We start from the raw sequence: 23,639 nt of genomic DNA on the forward strand, positions 1-23,639 counted from the left end.
TTTTTTTTAGGGCCGCACCCAAGGCATATCGAAGTTCCCAGGCTAGGTGTCAAATCGGAGCTGTAGCTGCCTGCCTATGCCACAGCCACAGCAACGCCAGATCTGAGCTGCCTCTGTGAACTACACCATAGCTCACAGCAATGCTGGATTCCCAAACCACTGAGCAGGGCCTGGGATTGAACATGAGTCCTCATGGATACTAGTGGGTTTCGTTGCCACTATGCCACCATGGGAATTCCAGCTTCTGTCTTTTAATTGGTATTTAGACCATTCACACTTAAGGTGATTACTGCTAAAGTTAATATCTACCTTATCTCTAACAATTTTTCATTCATTAGCTCTTATTTTTATTTATTTTCTGCCTTCTACTTTTCCCCTGCCTTCTTTGGTTTTAACTGAACATTTAAAAAATTTATTTTTTATATAGCATTTTTTAATCGAGCATTTTATATGATGCAATTTTCTCTCTTTTCTTAGGATTCAATTATACTTTTTAAAACATTTTTTCAGTGGTTTCCCCAGAAATTGTGATATACATTTATAGCTAAAAGTCCACTTTCTAAGGACCCTATACTACTTCATGGGTAGAACAAGTGCTTGATAATTACAGAATATTTCCAAATTTTCCTCTAATCTCTTATAACATTGTTGTCTTTCGTTTCACTTATCCTTTAGCTCTAATTATATTGTTCATATTATTTTGCACAAATGGCTATTTGCTGGATCAATTAAGGATAAGAAAAATAAAGTATTTTATTTTGTCTTCATTTATTTCTTCTCTAATCCATCTTTCTTTCTTGCTTGAAATAATTTCTATCCTGTTAAATTTGTTGAAGTTTGTTTCATGTCCTACTATGTGGTCTATCCTAGAGAATATTCCCTGTGCACATGAAAAAAATGTGCATTTTGGTTTTTTTTTGATGTAATATCCTGAAAATATCAATTAATTCTAACTGCTTTATTGTGTCATTTAGAATTTCTGTTGCCTTATTGATTTTATGTCTGGAAGATTTGTCCATTGATGTCAGTGGGATGTTAAATTCTCCTACCATTATTGTATTCCCAGTGGTTTCTCCCTTTATGTCTGTTAATATTTTTTTTTAATGTATTTAGGTGCTCCAATATTGAGTGCATATAAGGTTAAGGAGTAATATCCTCTTCTTGTGTTGATACTTTTATCATTGTATAGTGTCTTTATATTTCTTTATTTTAAAGCCTACTTTATCTAGTATGAGTATTGCTACCCACTTTCTTATCATTTTCATCTGTATGAAATATGTTTTTCCATCCCCTCACTTTCAGTCTATGTGTGTCCCTTACCCAAATTGGATCTCTTATAGGTAAGATATTTTAGGTTCTTATTTTGTTATACAATCTGTCACTTGATTGGAGCATTTAGTCCATTGACATTTAAGGTAATTATTGATAAATATGTATTGCTATTTAAAACCTTGTTTTCCAGTTGATTTTTTATTTATTTGTTCCTCTCATTTTCTTTTTGTTTTTCCTTCTGTAGTTTAATGATTTTCTTTTATATTAAGCTTGTGGTCTCTTCTTTATGTGCTTTTTTTTTTTTTTGAATATTTGTTTGTTTTTGATACGTGGTTACCTGTTTTTCAAGTATGTTAACCCGTTACTTATCTACTTGTTTTAGACTGGTAGTTATATATGTTCAAACACTTTCTAAAAAAAAAAACCTAGATTTTTTACTCTCTTCCTCCACATTTTATAATTTTGATGTTCTTTTTTTACATTCTATTGTTTATCCTTTTGCTGTTCATTATAGTTATCATTGCTTTCACAAAAAATACTTTTCTATTTTTTAAAATATATGTACTGGCTTATTTAAGTGGTTTATTTTCCAATTTTGATTTTCTCTTTCCTATAGATTCTTGCTTGTTTTCTATTTAGAGAAGATCTTTCAAAATCTAGACCATTTAGGATAGATTTCATATTGCTGCATTCTTTTAGTTTTTGCTTATCTGAGAAATTCTTTATCTTTCCTTCCATTCTAAATTATAGTAATCTTTCTGGGTAGATTATCCTAAGTTGTAGGTTTTTCCCTTTCAGAACTTTGAATATATCTTGCCACTTCCTTCTGTCCAGGCATACTCAATTTGACTTCATGCTAGAGAATTCTGAGAAACTAAAAGTAAAGGCAAAAATGAGAAAAACAGATGTTCTGGTTCCATCCCAGACTTATTAAATTAGGATCTCTAGGAGAGTATTTTTTTTGGTTTCAAAATCTCCATAGATGACTCTAAAATGCAGCTAGGGATAAGAAACTCTGTTCTTCTAGATCTATATACTAGACTATCCACTAGGGATATTTTCTGCTTCCTTGCATGGTGCTATCCGTGATACCATAGGAAAATGTTAAGACAGAGCAGAACCAGCTACTTTCTCTCTGTTCTAAACTTGTATTTTTTGTGACTGCATCTCCTACAGCCACAACTCAAGGGAGGTAGGGTGGTAGGCAGAATTCTAAGATGGTCCCAGGATTACTGCACCCTGGTGTTCATGATCCTCCCCAAGAGTGTGGGTGGACTTCTGAGTTTCTTCTAGCCAATAGAATAGAGCAGGTGTCATTAAGGTCCTATTATGTTGATTTTGAGTTAATCAAAAGGAAGATTATCCTAGATGGGAATGACTTAATCAGGCAAAATCCCTTAAAGGAGGGACTGGACCCTACCTAAAGTGAGAGGTTCTCTTTGCTGCTTTGATGGAATTCCCTAGTCAAGCCTGTGGGTAAGAGCAGAGCTCCATCAATACCTCACTTGCAGCTTGGTGAGACCCTGAACAGAGAATCCAGATAAGCTATGCCCAAACTCTTCACTCACAGAAACTAGGAGATAATAAATGTGTGTTGTTTTAAGCTTCTCATTTTGTGTTAATTGGATACACAGGGATAGAAAACTAATGCGAGTAGTTTGTCATAATGGAAAACAAACTTTGTAGTTAGATACATTTGGGCCTAATTCCTAGCTCTGCTGTTAGCTGTGTCACTTCTGATGAATTCTGTAGGGTCACAGAGCTTCAGTTTTCTCATGGGTAGAACAGAAAAAAATTCCTGCCTTGCACAGGTAGGAAGGGGGTTATGAGGGATACAGATATATGCATAAAGACTTGCTATTGAGATGCTCAATGTGGTAAGTTCCCAATAGCTAAAAGCTCTTACTCCTTTTTTTTTTTTTTTTTTTTTTTTTTTGCTTTTTAGGGCTGCAGGTGTGGTATATGAAAGTTCTCAGGCTAGGGATTGATTCAGAGCTACAGCTGCTGGCCTATGCCACAGATTCAGCAATGTGGGATCCAAGCCATGTCTGTGACTTACACCACAGCTCATGGCAACCCCAGATCCCTGACCCACTGAGCAAGGCCAAGGATCAAACCCGCGTCTTCATAGATACTTGTCAGATTTGTTTCCAGTGAGCCATGACAGGAACTCCCTAAAAGCTGTTACTCCATGATTAACATAGTTATTATTATAAACTAGATGTTACAGAAAGTGCTTTTAACCCGAAATTTTCCCCTTTGCCTGTCTTCTTTCCAAAGAGAAGGAACAACTCTTCTTTACTCCCTTAGAAGTGTGATGATCTCATGCAAAGAAAGCTCTCCTCAGAAGGAGTTTTGATAACTTTCTACCAACTCGTATTCTAGTTTTCAGCAGGCCTTACTGGGGTGGGGACAGGGAGAGGACTTTTGATGCTCAGAGTGGATCTCTTTTGCTTACAGTGGAAACTCATTCAGTCATATTTGTTTTCTAATACAAATAGAAAGTTATCACTTTTCAGATTCCAAACTGACAGAGGTTTGGAATTTTAGCCACTAGAATAATAACTGCCAAGCAATTTATAGCATTGAAGCTGCTTTCCATAAACATTTCATTTAACCCTCACCACAGTGCTGTGAGGAAGGCATTACTTTCTTAACTTTGTAAGTGAAGGAATGGAAGTTTAGAAAGTGTAAATAACTTACCCCAAGTTCCAAAGCTAAGGATGGGCAGAAAGGAAAATCATTTTCAGATCTGTAGCTCCAGTGTGCTGTGTTTTCCACTCCACCACACTGCCTGGCTTTCTAGATTTATGAATTCATTTCCTTCCTTTTCTTCCAGAGATAACCAGCCCATTTTTTAAAGCCCTCCGAGGAGTTTAACACTAGCATTACTCTTATGTCTTTCAAACTAAAGAGGTAGTTAAAACTACTACCAGCCCAGTAAACTAGCCACCTAGTCACAATGTTGCTTGGATCACATCTCACTTCAGGTCATGGAAACCATCAGCCTGAAGTCTTTGCCATTTTTTAATTATCCAGATTGGTTTTTGATCAGTCACAATCCTGATCTTTCTTAGTTGTGTGTATGTGTGTATGTGTGTGTCTGAATGAGTGTGATATGTGTCCTTATTTCCTTTAAGAAGAAGGCAAGTTTTCTGAAAAAAACAAACAAACAAAAAACAGAGTAAGAAAATTTATTAATTTACTATTAAGGTATTTAAGGGTTTGAATGAAAACAAGTAAAGTGTGGGGCTCTGGGGTTACAAGACTATCCACCAAGGACTAAGTAATGAATAAATACACTCACTGAAATAAAAGGTGGCACCCTTTTGTAGAGCTCTGTCTATGCTAAAGACATTTTTACACATCCTCATGGTATAGTATATCCATTTAATTCCCATTTCTCTCCCTTGTTTGTAAGAACTTTTCAGGACTTTGCTCCCCTGCTGTTTTAATGACAGGCTTGACAATCATTTTGCTTTGCTACCGATAATGAGCATGCTACATCATGTTTTCTGCATCTGCTCTCTACACAAATGGCCAATGTGATCTTACAACTGAGGATGCTAATGCAATCTCTGAAAGCACAGTGGGCCCAGGAGGACCAGTAAGGTGGAATGTTTGAGTGCTTCAGTTAAATTTTACTGAGCTTGCTCAGAAGAGCTAGGTGGGTCATTCTCAAGCCTCCTTCTCAACACATGGAGTTTCAAAGTCTTAGATTTGTCCACACTCTGCCCATCAGCTCCCTTCCTCCTAATGCTCTCTTCAGGAAAGCCCTAAGAGATTTAGAACTTTGCCCCCAGTAGGCATAAAGTTTCTTTTAAAAAAGAAGATTACCTTCTAGAGATCTTCTGTATAACATTATATCTATAGTTAAATATAAATATAAAATATAAGAGGATGGATCTTAACTGTTCTTAATAAAATAAAATAAAATAAAATACTTTGCCCTCAGCCTCTGTTCTCTCTTCTGTGATTTCAATGCAAAATCCTCAACCTTCCTGTAACAATTTAACTTTCTTTATTTCTCACAAAAACTAAAAACTTTTTTTCTGATTCTCTCCAACAGAGAAATTTACAATTTTATGATCACTAGAACTTAGGACTTCATGCATGAGAGAAATATAGATCATAAAAAGATCCATGTACCATATATTCAAATACGACTTTGGGGGAACTGGAGGTTTTAGATGTTTTGGTCAGTTATAAAGAAAATTCAACATTTGGTAAAATATGATATACTTATGACAAATATTTTTTAACATATTTCTACACCTCTATAACTATTTTACGTAGAATTGTTTCTGGATTATACCACATTGCCATATTTAGTATTATTACTTGAAATAACATACTATTTGAGATTTATAAAGATTTTAAAAATATGTGATACTTTGAACAGAGATTAAATGAATAAGTTCATGGCTGACTTTATTATGACATTTATGCATCTTACTGGGAAGAAGGGGAGAAAAGAACACTGTGCAAAGCAACATTTTGGGCTGGGTGACTCAGGCTCTACCAGCTGAACCATGTTGGAAGAGTCCCTGGAACATCTCTGGTGTCAGATTACTCATTTGTAGAATGAGAGGGTTGGGCACCATCATCCCTTTAATCCAAAAGACTCACAGACCTGGGATTTTTAGAAGAGTTGACCCAAGCTTACAGTGGGTTCTGTGTGTCCTGGCCCTTCCTGTTCTCTCACTCACCATATCTGAGAGGCAGCATCATTAACACCAGGATCTAAAAACACTGGTTAAAGAAGACATTGAATTTATGCTTAGAGTCCCTCTCACCTTCCTCTGCTGTTTGATTGTTTTCAGGCTACAGGTCCTGGGCTCCATCCTCTGTCCAGCCTCCAAGCTGGGCCTGCTCTTCGTAATGAACTCACACACACCCCTCCTCACGTGAGCACCATTTTGGCCCAGGGCCGCTGGAGCAGCTGCTGCCCGGGCGGGCTCTGCTCATGCCCTAAGCTGACACATGACAACTTCTATTAGGCTGAGGTCCTCCATGGAAAGCCAATGGGCCCAACCAGCCATCTCCCTTCTGTTTCCCCATCTGCTGACTCCCAGGGAGGTGGTAGCAGGGCTTAGGTTAAGAGTGCATCTGAAGCAAGGCCATGGCCAAGAGCTGGAGTGCTTGCACGCTCCCTCTTTGTCACCTGCTGCCTAACAGGGGTGGAACCTGTCCCCTAGGAGGAGATGGGGTGACTCTGTCTAGCCTGGCCCCTGCTGAGGGTGTCCAGTCTGTCTCTGACCACTCCTGCCAGGAGTCTCACGTGGAAATCATGTTTTCAGCTTGGGTTAAACATGACCAGGTGTTTCACAGAGGGCTGTGCCAGAGGATTCTTGGCGTATCCTTTGCACTTGTTTGAATGTTGTGGCTTTTAATATTTGTTAGGATCCTGAAGCTTGTGTGTTTGTGTATGTGTGTGTGTGTGTGTGTGTGTGTGTGTTGCAGTTCTTTTCCTAGGGTTATCCTAGTATGTTCCTATATACCAACAGGAGGAGCAACAACACGTGTAGTGTAGGGCTGGAGCAGGCTGGGTAAGGGTAGGGCCTAGGGAGCCTGAGAGGGGCCAGGCCATGTGTTCTGCTGGTTAGTGCACTGGGCTGGCAAGGGGGGATACTGCTGTGCTGGGACTCCCTTTCTCAGCCAGAGGTCCCACCGAGTCTTAGACACTGCAGCTCAAAGGGAGGGGTCTCAGAGGTGATGTGGTTCAACTCTTTCATTTTCTGAAGATGAAAATAAGACCTGGAGAGGGGCAGTGGGCTGTGAAAGGCACATTAGTTGGTAGTAGGAGATGAACCACCAAAATCTAGTTTGTGTGTGTGCGGCTTCTTACCTGTTTGCCACAGTCCTGGTGTTCCGGAAATGTCTACCACTGGAATGGATAAGCTAGCCCAGGCCTTCTGAAGCTCAGCTCTATCTTACATGTTGCTCATCCTTCTCCCCAAGAAAGACCCAAAGATCTCTTATGGTTAGGGTGGCAGATGTCCCAGTTTCTCCTGGTTTGCCCTCCTCCTTTTCCTTCTCAAATGTCTACCAGTTTAGAAAATAAATCATATGATCTCTTGTCTCAGAATCTTCTCATCTTTCTAGATTGCTTCTTCTTCAAACACAAATATTCCTGGATCAAAGAGTTGCCACTAGAACTTCCAGCTCAAAGCTTCACAGGAGGTTGTGATGAGTTCCAGGTTGCAGTAGTGGAAGACCTAGTGTACACATGTGTGAAGTAGCTTAACCAGCAAAGGGTTTCAAAAGCAATCCTCTAGAATTAATTTTCCTCATGTGTGAAATGAAAGAACTCTACTTGCGTGAGTCCTAAGGCTCCTGACAGCTCAAAACTCTGCATGTGTAAGTAATTTCAGTGTGCATCCTCCTTTCCAGATTTGCCCTCCTCATGAGCTCCTGCATTGATATGATTAGGGGCACATCTAATGGCACCTTAGAGACTGTATAGTCCAGATGTCCTATTGGAGAGATGGTAGCTTCACAGCCAAGTGTGCAGATGCCTGCTCCTCCCCCTTCCTTCTGGTTCTCAAGTCACAAACTCTAAGCAATGGGTTTGAGGTGAGCCCTAAGACAAGTGGAGAGGTGGGACTCTTGTTTCCAAGTGGAGAACGCATTACCCTCTTGTCCCTCTTGTCATCCTGCCTGGCAAGAAAAGTTGGGGACTCCCTGAAAGAAAAGGTATGGGTTATGAGAGAGAGCTGCTGACTTTCCAGCAGAAAGCTGTTCTCTGATGGTCCTACCCCAGAAAGAGGGGTGGTGAAGGGGTCCCCATCTCTTATATCCTTGGACCAGTTTGATACCTGATCTTGGGAGAGCATGGTCTGCCTGGTGGAGCTTGTTCTGAAAGACAACTGCTGAGTAAGTCACAGCTTCATCCTTCCAAATCAGGATGAGCTACTTGCCACTGCACTTACTGAGACTGTGGAACATCATGGGCCTCATGGAGGGGCAGTTGAGGGGGTCAGCCTACCTGGGTCCAAATCCTAATCCACATCCAAACCCTGGTTCAATAACTTTAGCTGTGTCACTTTAAGCAAGTTTCTTAGTCTCCTGGAGTCTCAGTATTCTCAGTTGTGAAGGGCTGGGGCGGGTGGGTGGGGGGGAATAAAAAACAGCTATCCTCATAGGGTTATTGTGAGAATTAAATGACATAATCCTTGCCTCAAGTGGAATACAGTGCCTACAGTGATGGCTGCTTTGTAATTGTAGTGAACATATTGGACTCTTGGTACTTCAAGATCTTTGATCCACTGGAAGGGACTCATGGCTTAACTGTTGAGGAATAAACCCATTCTCTGCCCTTGGAGGCAGGGTTTGGCATTGGGTCAGTGTGGCAGGAGGAAAGAGAAGTATGCAGTTAGTTCTGGGGCAGCTGTGATCATCAATGAGTCACTCTTATGAGCTTTGGCAGGTCCTGGGTTATAAGGGGGAGAAAGCAGCTGACCCCAAGCAAAATTGGCCTTGGTGGGTAGTTCTCAGACTCCCCTTTCAAAGCCAAGGAAGAGAGACTCAGAGAGGCTGTGAGGAACTATCAAAATCTTACTATTCTTATGTGTTTCATAGGTCATTTATGAACTCTGCTTCTACCCTCACCCAGCTGGTCGTCTCTAGCCAGGTGCATACAGTCCAGAAAGAACTTGGCTCCAGAAGAGATGCCTTCTCCTCCCAGACCTAGGAGGCCCCTGGATCATGAGGAAGACAAGAGAGAAGTAGAAAGTGAGGCTGAGTGTCTACCTGTCCCAGCCTTGAGTGGCCCGATGGCATTCTCTTCTAGCACATGGCTTTGGGAGAGGAGAATAGGGGTCAGAATGGACCCACTCCCCTGGATGAGGTCCTGAGTCCCAGCTACCTGTGGGGTCTAAACTGTCTTACCTCTTATGTTTCCCTGATGCATCTACAGTCCTTATGATGTCTAGTTCCTAAAACAGAAACTTTGGTTCACAGAGGGCATCAGGAGGATAACTGCCCACAAGTTGAAATAAAAGAAGTCACCTCTTGTGGCCCTTGCCCATTTACCCTTACAGGATTCTGACAATGCTGTCTTTTATTGGTTAAAGAAATTATTTGCTCCACCCTAAACTAACCTACAGTACTGTGAAGCAAGCCTTAAGAGTGGTTGAAGGCATAATGTAAAACAGACATGGGCTTGATCTTGACACTGACACAGTCCAGATGTGGATACTGAGCCCGAGTCCCCTCTGATACAAAGTAAGGGTAATGATCTTCACAAAGATCTGCTGGGAAGGGTCAATATGATGATGTGTTAGGTACTAAGCACAGTGTCAATTCAGTGTCAAATAACCTCCTCCTCGTCCTCTGTTTTCTTAATTCCTTGTAGTTTTCTCTGTCTCTTTCAGGATCTTTCTGGACTATTGGTCCATGGTCAAAAAGGACTGCAAGCCAAGTCAGTAGGAGAATGAACCATGTGGAAGTGGTCAGCTGAGCATGTCCTCTTCAAGCCTGCAGTAAACACCACTGATCTGCCTGGTTAGTGGGAAGTCATCTCACCCAGACACCCAAGGGCCCATGGTCTCCACATTCAAACTATGTAAAGGTTATTAGATAAGCCTGGAGAAGCTGTCCCCTGGTACCAATGAGACTAGACATAGATGAGAAGGGACAAGGCTTCAGTGGAATGGATGGAGGTTGGACTCCAGGTGAGAAGGTGGCAAGAATGTGATTGGAAGAAGTGGTGTCCTCCCTAGGAGGGCTATCATAATAGGAGGTTGAGGTGTATGGGCTGAGAAAAGGATTTTCCATTAGGAGGTGGGGGATAGTTGACTTTCCAGGGCACTTAGTCACCTGAGGTGTCTATCAACCACTCCTCAGTGGCACCAAGTTGTGGCTCTTAGGGATTGAAAAGCCGTCTTAACTCATTCACTTTGCAGATAGAAGGGAGGTCCCAGAAGTCTCATACCTGAAAATGGCAGAGGCTAAAACAGCTAGGATGCACATTCCCTGACTTCTAACCTAGTGGTATATAGCAGGCAGCATCCAGGGTGACTCACAAGGGTCCCTGTGTCCTGGTATTCACACCGTTGTGTAATTCCCTTGCCTTAAGCATGGATGTATCAACTTGCTTCTAACGGATAAAAGCAGTGGGTTGTCACTTCTAAGATTAGTTTGCAAAAAGACTGAGGTTTCTGTTTTGAAAACCTTCTCTTCTCTCTACTTCACTGTCTCTCTTCTCATTTCTCTCTCTCTCTCCCTAATTATTCAATAAAGATGCATTGATCAACAGAGGAGTTGTTCCATCCATAAACTGGAACTTCAGTGTGAGAGGGGAAAAATGATGCAGGACTATATCTTATGTTTGCGGTGGGGGTGAATAGAGTTAGATATTCAGTAAGCAATGAGAGTCTCTGGATCTGGAATTCTATGGACACTGACATTAACTTGCACAAAGAGGCCTTCTGTTTCCCCACCCCCACTCTAAGTAGATGAAGTCATCCAGCATCTAAACTGCTGCCCTCTTTCGTGGTACCTCAACTGTTTGCTCAGTAACCAGAATAATCAAAGCAGCCCAGTTGCTGCCATGCTGAATGAAGGAGAAAGGCTGGGGGCTAGGTTCACCAGCTGGGAGAGCCACAGTTAGTCTTTGGGCTTTGTGCTCACCCTGAATGACAAAGCACTAGCAACTGTGGGCTGCCCTGAGGCATCTGACCTTTGCATCCCTTGGAGTCCGTGGTCTTAACAGAAAGACATAATGACCCTCTGTTCTTCGTGAACTCTGGCTGGGCTAAGCTGGGCTAATGGGCAAATTGTAAGAGTCTTTGGGTGAGCAAGGGTCCTCTGAAGGTCAACTTGCCTATTTTCCTGCCTCCAGAAAGGGCAGCTAATTTTCAGCTTCGTAGGTCAGCAATGCAATAAGGAGAAGGTGAGTCTGACTTCCAGTTAGGATGTGCAGGAAGGGAGATTCTAGTTTCCTTGGTTGATAACCTGGTACTTCATGTTCCTCATGGTTAGTTTTTCCTGCCTCTATTTTTATCTGGTGGTTCCCTCTTTCATCCCATGTCTTCTTATTCTGTCTGATGTTCAGTTGACTTTGGAGACTAAAGCTATAATGTGCATTAAATAATTGCTTTTGGCCTCTGCCACACTTATTCCTTCCAATTTCTCTTTATCTTGGAAATTTTCATTCAGAACAGAATTTACCTTACTGAAATCAGGGCAAGAGGGTGGGGGAAGTGATGGGAAATATAGAAGATAGGAATTTAAGAAAATTCATTGCTGTAAGTTTCCTCCGGTTTTAAGGATCTTTCTCTGCCATATAAGGAGACTATATGATTGAACAAGCTCTGAGAAGGTGAGCCATCTAGAGAAGATCACCCAGGTCAGGGCAGATCAGAGCTCAATACCTGGACTTTTGTTTTCCTGTCTCATGATTTTTCCAAAGATTTGTGTTTCATAGGCCTGAATCACTTTACAGGATATGACAGCTTGCTTTTTTGGAGAGAAAAAAGGGGGAAAAAAAGATCCCACCCCCTTCTTAAAAAATAAAAGAAAGTGAAAAAGCTCTTTGGGCTCATTAAATAGGCTGTTATAAGGCTTCTTGGACTTCAAATAGCTCTTACCAAATAACATCTTGATGAGTTAAGTGTAAATGAATCAGAAACATATGGATAAAATTTCCTTGAAAATACACAAGGGTTTCAGAATCAAGGAGAGTCACCCTCGCCCTCAGCCCAGCCCGCCCCCTTCAGCTCTAGGCTTGAGTGTTGGGAACTCACCTCCCCTCCATGGCCTCCCTGCTGGGATTGCTCACCCTCTGGCCACCCAGCCTGCTCCCAGCTTTTCCCTTGCAATCCTGCCTCATCTCCTGTGGTTTAGTGGCCAAGTGGCTGGGGTGGGCTGAGAGGAAAGGTCAACTGGTGAGAAAGATGAGTGAGAAGAGGAAGGGAGGTGTGGGGAGCAGGCATCCCAAGTGCTCAGGAGAGGGGCCATGTGCTGTATGTTGGGAAGGATGGTGTTTGTGGCTACAGGCTGGTTTCACATTTGGGGTGCTTTGGAAAGCAGTTCAAGATGTTTCTTTTCTTTCTAAGCAACACAAAATTCCCTTAACCCATGCTCACTGTTTTGTGTTTTCCAGGTTGCCAGGGTTTTCTGGAACTTGCTCCTAAGTTTTTGCAGGGTCTGGGACAGACAGAGCTGGACACCCTAAGAGAAGGCACTAATGAACAGAAGTCATGCCTTGAGTTTGACTCAGCTTCTCAGAACACTTTTTGCTTGCCTTGTACAAGATGGCTCTGCCTTTCTATGCCAGGTAATATTGGTCTAGAGGAAATGAACAGACCCCTCTGTGTACTTGGGAGTTCTGGAGCTGAGTAATGTCTACAAGGTGGCCCAGTTCCCACTCCGCTCTTGCACTCTCTATCTTTGATGGTTGGCGGTTGACCTGGCGCTGCCAATAGGGGTATATGGTAATAGGCTCCTTTCAGAGGAGGTGAATAGTTCCCATAGTTCATTCTTTTGGCCCTAGACTATCTTAGTTTATGTTTTCCCCAAAGCATACCTTGAATCAATGATGTGGGTGTAAGAGCTGATTTATGAGGTGATTCCAGGAAGCATGGTAAGGAAGAGGAAAAGTGGGACCGGGAAGGGAGGAAAGTCAGTAAAGGGTGGCGTTAACGAGCAGGTTGCTTGTGTGAGCAGCTGGGGTCAATCCTGATGGGGAGGCACCCACCACATGAGGAAGGCAGGATGTTTATCTACCAACTGTTTATCCATCTCACGAGTTGCTCTTGGAGCATGAACTCCCGAGTGCTTTCAACCTGCTCCGCATGTGGGTAAATCATGTTCCTGAAGCTGGAAAAAGCCCAGGGGGCAGAGGGATACGGTGCCTGAGGTGGGAAGCTGTTGGAGCACAGGTACAAATCTTAGAGATATAGGAGGGGAGTGGTGAGCAAGACAAAGCAGGCACCCATAGGGCATTTGTGAGTAGGCCTCAGGGAGCTGGAGGGATGAATGTGTGCTTGCATCATCTGCCAGGCTACTCCTCCCAGGGTCTGCCCAAGGGTGAATCCAAGGTTCCTTGGCAAAGCAGATCAGAGGCTGAGTCTCCCACCTGTCCTTGATTTTGGTGTGTCAAATCTGGCACAGACATCCAAAACCGTGGTTTGGGGTCTTTGTATTTTCCCTCCCCCCCTTTCTGGGAACACTGGTCCATCCCAGAGCCAGAATGTTGCTCTGAGAGGTCCAGGTGCAGGGGAAGAAAGACAGAGGAGTACAGTCAATCGTGACCGTCCTCCTTCTGATGGGGTGAGTGATATTATACCAAAGGCTGTAATTAGGCATTCTTCATATTTAGAGAAGACAAGAAAGAGGAGAGGGGGGATAGCCACAGTGGAAGTTGGGAGACTGAAAGATATCTTTTATTTTGTTTTTTTATTAAAGTAAAGTTGCCGTACAATATTATATGAGTTATAGCTGTACAATAGAGTGACTTACAATTTTTAGGTTATACTCCATTTATTATTTTTATTTTTTAAAAAATATTTATTTATTTATTTATTTATTTAATCTTTTCTAGGGCTGCATCCGCGGCACATGGACGTTCCCAGGCTAGGGGTCTAATTGGAGCTGTAGCCGCCAGCCTACGCCAAGAGCCACAGTAACTCGGGATCTGAGCCGTGTCTGCGACCTACACCACAGCTCATGGCAATGCCAGATCCTTAACCCACTGAGCAAGGCCAGGGATTGAACCCGCAACCTCATGGTTCCTAGTCGGATTCCTAGTTAACCACTGAGCCACAATAGGAACTCCCCTTTTACAGTTATTATAAAATAGTGGCTACATTATCTATGCTGTGCAATATATCCTTGTAGCTTATTTATTTTGTACATATTAGTCTGTATCCCTTAATCGTCAATCCTATTTTGCCCCTCCCACCTTCACCCTCCTCACTGGTAACCATTAGTTTGTTTTCTATATTGGTGAGTCTGCTTCTTTTTTTTTTTTGTTATATTCACCTGTTTGCTGTATTTCTTAGATTCCAGGTATAAGTGATATTATACAGTATTTGTTTTTCTCTGTCTGACATTTCACTTAGCATAATGCCCTCCAAGTCCACCCATGTTGTTGCAAATGGTAAATGTCTTTCTTTTTTATGACTAAGTAGTATTCCATTGTATACATACATTTTCTTTATTCATTCATCTGTTGATGAGCACTTAGGGTGCTTTCATATCTTGGTAAATAATGCTTTTAGGAATATTGAGGCTCATATGTCTTTCTGAATAAGTGTTTTTGTGTTTTTCAGATATATACCCAGGAGTGGAATTGCTGGGTCATATGGTAGTTCAATTTTCAGTTTTTTGAGAAATCTCTATCCTGCAAAAGGTTACATCTTTGAAGAGGATTCTGTTAAGATCTGATGGCTTCTGAGGATGTCTTGTCCTACAAGTATAATGTTTCTCTGTCATGTGACGTTAAATATGTACATTAAGGCCATCCCATTACCCATTCTGTATTCCTTCAATATTGCATCATGCTCCTTAGCCCAGTTCTCAAAGGCCAAAGGTATTCTCACCCCCTCCTTGGAGTTGCTTCAGCTGGGTGGGCAGATTGGCAGTGGGTCTTAAGAAGGAATTCTGTCAGGTGAGGGATAGGAGTAGCTTTGTTGCTTCTGGATATTGGGACAGAGTAGATAAAGGAACCATAAAGCAGATCACTAGTGGGGGTGGGGGTCGGTCATTTCTTGGCCATCTTCTCCTCTCTCTCTTCCCAGCTGATTCATGCCACCATCACTTCCCATGTCTGATCCCTGGGCTCACAGCCATCCCAGCTGTGATGGCTTTCCTGCTCAGCTTGGCTGGAAACAGATGCAGAATGACAGATGTCTCCTTCAGGAACTGTGACCTCTTCACACCCTTCCCAGGGCAGCCACGCCTTTCCATGGGAGAATAGTAGTTCATTAAGCTTCCTGAGAAGCCTGCCAGGCCTGAGGCCCTCCAGTCACTCCAGCTACTCCAACCACTTCAGCTCTGGGCTTCTTTCTTTTCCTGCCTCTCACCTTTCATCATCTATCCCATCATCCACCCCTCCTTTCCCTAGGAAAGCACCCTCTCCTACTGAGGTAACCTCAGTTCTCATGGCTCCTGACATCTTAGCTATTCCTGTCCAGTAATCTCTTGGTGGGTTCTTCTTGTCTTCCTAGGCATCATTCTTCCTCTAGCTGTGACTGGGTTAAGCAGCTTCTCTTAGGCAGCTTCTTCAACCATCCAGCATCCATACCCTCTTCCCGCTGCTCCCCTGCCCTCTGGACCTCAGGCCCTTGGCATGGTCTGCCTCTCTGATGGTGGTAGTCCCATGTAGATGAAAGGGCATTGTAAATGGCAAAATCTCCAGAAGTAAAAGAAGCTGGGCAATTGGCTTTTACAGAGAAGAAAACAGAGGTTACAAGAAGCTCACCTGTTCTCTGATAGACACGGGACTAGGCTTTGTCTGGTCCATGTTGTACACAACTTACTGAGGAGCTGGACAAAATATGGATTTCTGAGACCACATAAAGAGCTCTGGTCTGAGGAATCTAGATTTAAAACACACATCCCATGGGTCCTGATGCAGGAGACTGGGTTTAAAATTCCTGGCTCATTCATTATCAGGCAGTCATCCACCCTTAGCCAGATCATCCTTTTGCTGGATCCCATTGAAGGGCATTTAACCCCCTGATTTTATATGTGTTAAGTCCATTTTCTATTTTCCAAAGGATTTATTTGAGGTTCAGGCCATGGGTGAATAGTGGAGAAGTAATTAGTCATTGGATTATCAGAAAGCAGCTTCTGCAACTCTCTGGGGAAGAAGTTGGAGTTCTCACTGGGGTGGGGTGAGTGGGAGAGCATGTCCCATCCTCCAGAAAGGCTGAGGAAGCTCTCTCTGGGCACAGAGAGTCATGAATTCCCTCCTCTAGGCCAGCTAGAGTGGGGTCTAGGGACATGGTCAGCTGCTTCCTCACCCTGTCTAAACCACCCATCCCAACACTGCTGTTCCCAGTGTTCAGCAGCATCTCCACAGAACACACACACACACATGAGCTGTTCCTGGGGTCTGCGTGGCCCCATTTCTTGATTGCCCACAAGGTCTACTCATGAAGACACCACAGAGGCTCCCCCGGGCTGTGGAGGGGCCTAGAAAATCTCCCTCTGTTGAGGGAGGTCAGTCTTGGGATGTGTGCAAGGAAGAACCTGGATGAAGATGCTGTGAGATGATGCTGACAAATGTGATAGGAGACAGCATCTTCAATTCTCAGAAGGAAGGAGACCTGGAGGGGCGTGGGCCAGGCATGGGGCCCAGAGGAAGCCCAGCAGCCAAAAGGATGGCCATGGGGAGGACAGGAGGCTGCAGTGGACAATAAGGAAGAGGGGGGGGGAAACAGGGGGCCTGAGACTGGGGCTCTCTCTGGGCCCTGCAGGGGCTGGCTGCATGACCTCTCGCTAGTTACCTCTCCTCCCTGGACCTGTGCTTGACCGGGGGCAGTGGGGTGCAGTTTCACAAACATCAGCTGCCTGAAACAACAGATCTTTAATGCAAGCTGATTGGCCTAAATGTGGGCTTCTCACATTGTTTTCTGTGAAGAGAGGTTTCTGCTCCTGGCGCATCCCCTAGAGACACCAAGAAGGAGGAGGGGAATCTGGACCACAGTCACTTGCTCTCCCACTTTCAGGCCTGCCAGGGGTTCCTTGGGGGAATTCCTGTTTTTTTTTTTCTGAGCTGAAGGAGACTTTTGATTTGGTCCAGTGGTTTTCAGTGAGTAACCGCACTGTGGCCTTCCCCATCACCGTGGGGAGGCGGGGTGGTCAGTCAGCCAGGGTGTGGGCAGCTGCAGAGTCCAAGGGCCCGAGGCTCAGAAGACTTCAGGATGGCCAGGCTTATAGATATTAGAAGGTGGCTGTCTATTTCGTGTGTTGCCAGGAGCACTAGAAAATCCACACAATCCCCAATCACACATAGTATCTAAGATTCTGTGTTTTTCTCTGCTATGCACAATAATGTGACTCATAATTTCTTATTAGATGAGCTAATGAACACATTTTATTTATTTATTGGTTCCTGATGACTTTCCTCCTTTGAGTCCTCAAAGGAAAAGTTTTTTTTTTCAGTGCCTATCAATCCCCACTAGAATAAACCCCATGAAAGCGCAGATCTTTTTATCTTGCTTGCCTCTGCGTCCCTAGGATCTTGAAGAGTGCCTTTAGGAAATACTAAATAAATAATGAGTGAACAAATGGAATGGAAGTTTACTGTATCGAGTGAAAATAACAGACTCCACCTGGAATTTAATAATAACTTGTTTCCAACATATTAATTTTTACTTCTTCCTTCTAGTTAAATGATGCTGGTTTTCACTTAGAGAAGAGGTGGACAAATTTTTTATGCAAAGATCCAGTTGGTAAACATTTTTGCCTTTGCAGGCCATAAGGTCTCTATTGCAGTTACTTAACTGTGCTGTTGGAACACAATAGCAGCCACAGACAATATGCAAACAGATGGGCATGGCTGTGCTACAATAAAACTTTATTTGAAAAACCAGGTGGTTGGCCAGATTTGGCTGACAGGCCATGGTTTGCTGTCCCTGACCTTGAGTAGTCATATAAAATGTCCTATAAAATAAAATTTATTGGAGTAAGAAAGGAAGTCTATTGAAATAAAAATATTAATGAAACAGCTTTACAGAAACCATATGCAAATTCCTAAAGTTGGAGAGAACTCAGTTATAATTTTTCTTGCATCATCTGTGGCCAGAGCTGTGGGGGTGATGGCGGCTACAAGGGAGAAACCCATTCAATTTTATGTAGCCAAACACTGTGGGAGGCTCACACTTCGATGTTCCCGAGAGACTGGCAGAGCTAGAGCTCTGCTTTTCCTCCTCCTGCTATTATTTTCCCTATATATTTTCTTTTTTCCTTTTTAAAAATGGTCTTAGTATGTCTCTCATTTTTTTTATTAGAGTATAGTTGATTTACAATGTTATGCCAATTTCTGCTGTACAGCAGAGTGATCCAATCATATACATATATATATATTCTTTTTCTCATACTATCTTCCATCATGTTCCATCCCAAGAGACTGGATATAATTCCCTGTGCTGCACAGTAGGACCTAATTGCTTATGCATTCTACATGTAATAGTTTGCCTCTACCAACCCCAAACTCCTTGTCCATCCCTCTCTTTCCTCCTCCCCCGTGGCAACCACAAATGTGTTCTCTGTCTGTGAGTCTGTTTCTGTTTTGCATATAGGTTTATTTGTGCCGTATTTTAGATTTTATATATGTGATATCATGCGGTATATTTCTTTCTCTTTCTGACTTAGTTCACTTAATATGAGAATCTCTAGCTGTATCCCTGTTGCTGAGAATGACATTATTTTGTTCTTTTTTTATGGCTGAGTAGCATTCCGTTGTATATGTGTACCACATCTTAATCTATTCATCTGCCAATGGACATTTAGGTTGTTTCCATGTCTTGGCTATTTTGAATAGTGCTTCAATGAACATAGGGGTGCATGTATCTTTTTGAATTACAGTTTTATTTGGATACATGCCTTGGAGTGGGATTGCTGGATCATATGGTAATTCTAGGTTTAGTTTTCTGAGGAACCTCCAAACTGTTTTCCATAAGTGCTTATACCAATTTACATTCCCACCAGCAGTGTAGGAGGGCTCCCTTTTCCCTACACCCTCTCCAGCACTTGTCATTTGTAGACTTGTTAATGATGGCCATTCGGACTGGTGTAAAGTAGTTCAAATCACTGTAGTTTTGATTCACATTTCTCTAATAATTAGTGATGTGTTAGAGATGATGAGCATCTTTTCATGTGACTATTGTCTATCCATATGTTATTTCCCCCTATATCCTTTCCACTCCAACTCTGGTCGCAGAACTAGGGGCTGTCATAAAATTCTCTTGCTTTTATGGAAGCTATCCTTCCATAGAGTTTAAATACCCTCAGGGCCAAGTTTGGTCATGGCCATACTTAACCTATGTCATAAATATACCCTGACTTCAACATAAATGTGGCAGGGCACTGTGGAGTTAGGTGTGGCAGAAGGTGACAACTGCAGAGCGAAATTCCTAAACCTACGGGAACAAGGAAGACTAAGGTATACTGAGTGCTTATCCTAGATCAGGTCGGCTCTAAGCACTCCATGTGTATTAACTGATTTGACCTTCCGTTATCTTATAATAATGATATCAGATATGAAAACCTAGGCACTGGAGTCTAAGTAAATTGCCCAAGGTTATTCAATTAGCAAGAGGCAGAGTCAGGAGCCTAACCCAGGTGGTCAGCACTGGAGTCTACACCACTAACAAAGTTGGGACCCCGCTATGTCTTTCTGGACTAGCACTGTGGGGTCTGCCAGTAGTTCACAGACACATTGCCTGTTCTTTCTCCATAGCTTTAAAATATTATTTATTATTATTATTAAATGAAGTTCATATGATATAAAAAGCCATTTTAAAGCATACAATTTGTAGGAATTCTCATTGTGGTACAGCAGAAACAAATCCAACTAGTATCCATGAAGATGCAGGTTTGATCCCTGGCCTCACCCGGGGGGTCAGGGATCCAGCGTTGCCCTGAGCTGTGGTGTAGGTCACAGACCAGGGTCAGATCCTGAGTTGCTGTAGCTGTTGTGTGGGCCGGCAGCTGCAGCTCCGAGTCGACCCCTGGCCTGGGAGCTTCCATATGCCACCAGTGCGGCCCTAAAAAGAAAAATAAATAAATAAATAAATCAATAAATAAAGTCTACAACTGGGTGGCACTTAGTGCCTTCACAGTGTCTTGGAACCACCACCTCTCTCTAGTTTCAATTCTTTTCCATCACTCCAGGAACATCCTGTATCCCTAAGTCATCACTCCCCATTCCCACTTTCCTCTATCCACTAAGAACTGGTTATTTGCTTTCTGTCTCTATGGATTTGCCTATTCCAGATGTTTCAGAGAAGACGTAACCTTTTGTGTTTAGCTGCTTCTTTTACTGAGTATGTTTTCAAGGTTCATCTAAATTGTAGCAGGTATCAGTACTTTATTCCTTTTTATGGGTGAGTAATACGTGTATACCACAATTTGTCTATCCATTCAACTGTTGATGACATTCAGGTTTTTCCCCACCTTCTGACTGTTGTGAAGAGCCCTGACATATACATTCAGGAACAAGTATTTTTTTGAGTACCTGTTCTCAATTCTTTAGGGTGTATGCCTATGAGTAAATTTGCTGGGTCATAGGTGATTCTATGTTTAACTTTGTGAGGAACTGTCACAGTGGCTGTACCATTTTAAATTCCCATAGGAATATATGAATGTTCCTATTTCTCCACATCCTCTCTAACACTTGTTACTTTTATGTTCTTTTCTTTCATTTTTCAGCCATTATTATACCTATCCTAGTGAGTCTGAAGTGGTATTTCATTGCAACTCTGATTTTCTTTGCTTAATGACCAATGATATTGAACATCTTTCCATGTGCTTATTGGCCATTGTATATCTTTGGAGAAATATCGATTTAAGTTCTCTGCCATTTTTTAAATTGAGTTTTTTTTGGGGGTAGTTCAGTTGTAGGAGTTCCTTATATATTGGACCCTTTCTAGATAAAGGATTTGCAAATATTTTCTCCCATTCTGTAGGTTGTTTTTTCCTTTCTTGGTAATGTTCTTAGATGCACATGTTTTAAATTTTCATAAAGTCCAACTTATTTTTAAATGTATTTTTTATTTTTATTTTTGCTTTTTAGGGCTGCACCTGTGGCATGTGGAAGTTCCCAGGCTTGGGGTTGAAACGGAGCTGCAGCTGCTGGCCTACAGCAGAGCCACAGCAACAGTAACGCCAGATCTGAGCAACATCTGTGACTTATATCACAGATCACAGCAATGCCAGACCCTTAACTCACTGAGCAAAGCCAGAGATCAAACCTGCATCCTCATGGATACTAGTTGGGTTAGTAACTCACTGAGCCACAGTGGGAACTCCCTGTTTTTTTTCTTCTATTGCTCATGCTTTTGGTGTTAAATCTAAGAACCCAATGCCAAGTCCAAGGTCATGAATGTATAGCTTTCTGGTTTCCCCTAGAGGTTTTATTCTTGGTAGTAAAAGATTTAGCTTGTTGATCTAACCCCATAATTTTAAAGAAGACTTGGTACAAGCCTCCTTTTTTTCTTTTTTCTTTGCTTTTTAGGGCCGCACCTGCAGGATATGGAGGTTCCTAGGCTGGGGGTCTAATTGGAGCTGTGGCTGCTGGCCTACACCACAGCCACAACAATGCCAGATCCGAGCCGTGTCTGAGAACTATATACCACAGCTCATGGCAACTCTGGGTCCTTAACCCACTGAGCAAGACCAGGGATCGAACCCACAACCTCATGGTTCCTAGTTGGAACCACAACAGGAACTCCTATATAAACCTCCTTAAAGAAGGGTAAGAATATTTCAACAGGGCCAAGCCACTTCAAGTGAAAGTGATGTGGAAGATGAGAATCTTGATGGAGTATGTGTGTGCACAAGAGATTTAATAACCCATGCTAGGTTTTTTCAGGCCATCCTGGCATAGATGGGACAGACTGTAGGCAAGCCTGCTGCCCCCAGACCTCTCTCTCTGGGCAAAAGTGTGTGTGGGTGATAAGGGGATCCTACTCTTCATCCCCAGAGGGACCATTTCTACTCAATGAAGCCAAATCTCTGGCTGGGAGAGGAAAACTCAAGATTCCATTTCTCCACCTCTCACAACACAACATCACAAGAGTAGAAACCTGGTCATAGTAAATTAAGCTACCGTGTATCCAAGCTTTCCATGGTCAAAGATGAGTTTCTGCATGAAAGACAAGCTCCCAGTTCTTCATTAATTCCTTCATTCATTTTTATATTCATTCCTTTGTACATCAAGTATTTACTGAGCAGCTACTGTGTATCTGGCATGGTGCTAAGCACTGAGGTTCACTGGTCATTGTAAAAATGTGGCCCATGACTGCATGGTGACCATGGCCTAATGGGGATTAAGTAGAGAATTACATAAGAATAAAACAAACAGCATGCAAACAAACACATACAATCACTTCAGAATAGAATAAGTGCCCTGGAGGAAGTAACAAGATCGAGGAGCTTCTATTTCAGAAGAGCCCAAAGGGTGAGAAGGACCCTGACAAGCAAAGATATTCCAGGGAAGAGAATCAGCAGGTAGAGAGGCTCGGAGTGGGGAGTGGAAGGCAGACATCAGTGGTCTGTGGTGAGGGTGAAGGTGAGGGCAGAGTCCATGTCAAGGTCCAGTGTGTGTAAGTCCTGTGGGCCGGGAGTTAGTTTGGATTTTATTGTAAATGGGGTGGACAATAATTGAAGGACTTTTAAACCAGGGAATGAGGCACTCTGACACTTCGCCACTGGATGGAGAATCAGTTGTGTTGAATGAGGTTTGGAAAGGAACTTCCATTCCCATTGAACTTGTGTCCTACTTAGGCATATTCTTCAAGTTGCCTAAACTTATCTCTATAAGAGAACTTAGCCCCAAGGACCCAGAAATAAATGAAGTCAAGCCAGGGAAGAAAACAGTGGAGTGAAACAAAAAGGAATTTGAGTAGATCAGGAAGTTCTCAATGTAAGAGGTACACGGCCATGCTCACTACTGCACCAGGCTGGCTTGGGGACCTGTCACTCTGGTCCTTGAGAATAAATTGGGCACTTTGGGGGGGCGGTCAGAGGGGTGATGTTTCCTAGAGCTGGTTTTGGGCTCCTGGGAAAGGGCTGTCAGTGGCCTAGGGAAGGAAGCATGGAGCAGGGGACCATGCCCTGGGTTTTAGTCCTTGGCCATCAAGTTACAGTGTGGCCTTGGGCAGGAAACTTCCATTCCTGAGTCTCCCTTTCTGAGAAATAAAGGGGCACTTTCTAGCTCAGTAGTCTATGTGTTTATAATTTTAATATAGGAGTTTCTGTCATGGCGCAGTGGTTAACGAATCCGACTAGGAACCATGAGGTTGTGGGTTCGGTCCCTGCCCTTGCTCACTGGGTTAACGATCTGGCATTGCTGTGAGCTGTGGTGTAGGTTGCAGACACGGCTTGGATCCCGCGTTGCTGTGGCTCTGGCGTAGGCTGGTGGCTACGGCTCTGATTAGACCCCCAGCCTGGGAATCTCCATATGCTGTGGAAGCGGCCCAAGAAATAGCAAAAAAAAAAAAAAAAAGACAAAAAAAAATTTTAATATATCCACATGCTGACCTCATTCCTCTGTTCTGGGTGGATTAAGAAGAATGGCTGATGGTGAGTGATGGGTGAGTGACCAATGTCCTGCACATCCCATGATGCCCTGGGAAAGATGTAGGGTGATCACAGTCTAGCACAGTCTAGCTTCCTGCCTCCAGCTTATG

The 23,639-nt window shown here is 42.8% G+C and overlaps 1 long non-coding RNA gene across 1 annotated transcript in view; it reads left to right on the forward strand.

Annotated features, from left to right (window-relative positions):
* Positions 1 to 23,639, forward strand: part of LOC146396135 (uncharacterized) — a 173,007-nt gene that overhangs the window by 134,137 nt on the left and 15,231 nt on the right. Inside the window, exons 4-5 of the long non-coding RNA XR_014829290.1 lie at positions 9,648 to 9,947; positions 12,380 to 12,553. This is a non-coding gene — a long non-coding RNA (uncharacterized LOC146396135). The remainder of the gene's footprint in view (positions 1 to 9,647; positions 9,948 to 12,379; positions 12,554 to 23,639) is intronic.

This window comes from Sus scrofa, chromosome 15, assembly GCF_054392235.1.
Source record: "Sus scrofa isolate SSC_HxYL_T2T_F1_AM1 chromosome 15, Sscrofa_HxYL_maternal_Yorkshire_Landrace_v2.0, whole genome shotgun sequence".
Classification (NCBI taxonomy): domain Eukaryota; kingdom Metazoa; phylum Chordata; class Mammalia; order Artiodactyla; family Suidae; genus Sus; species Sus scrofa.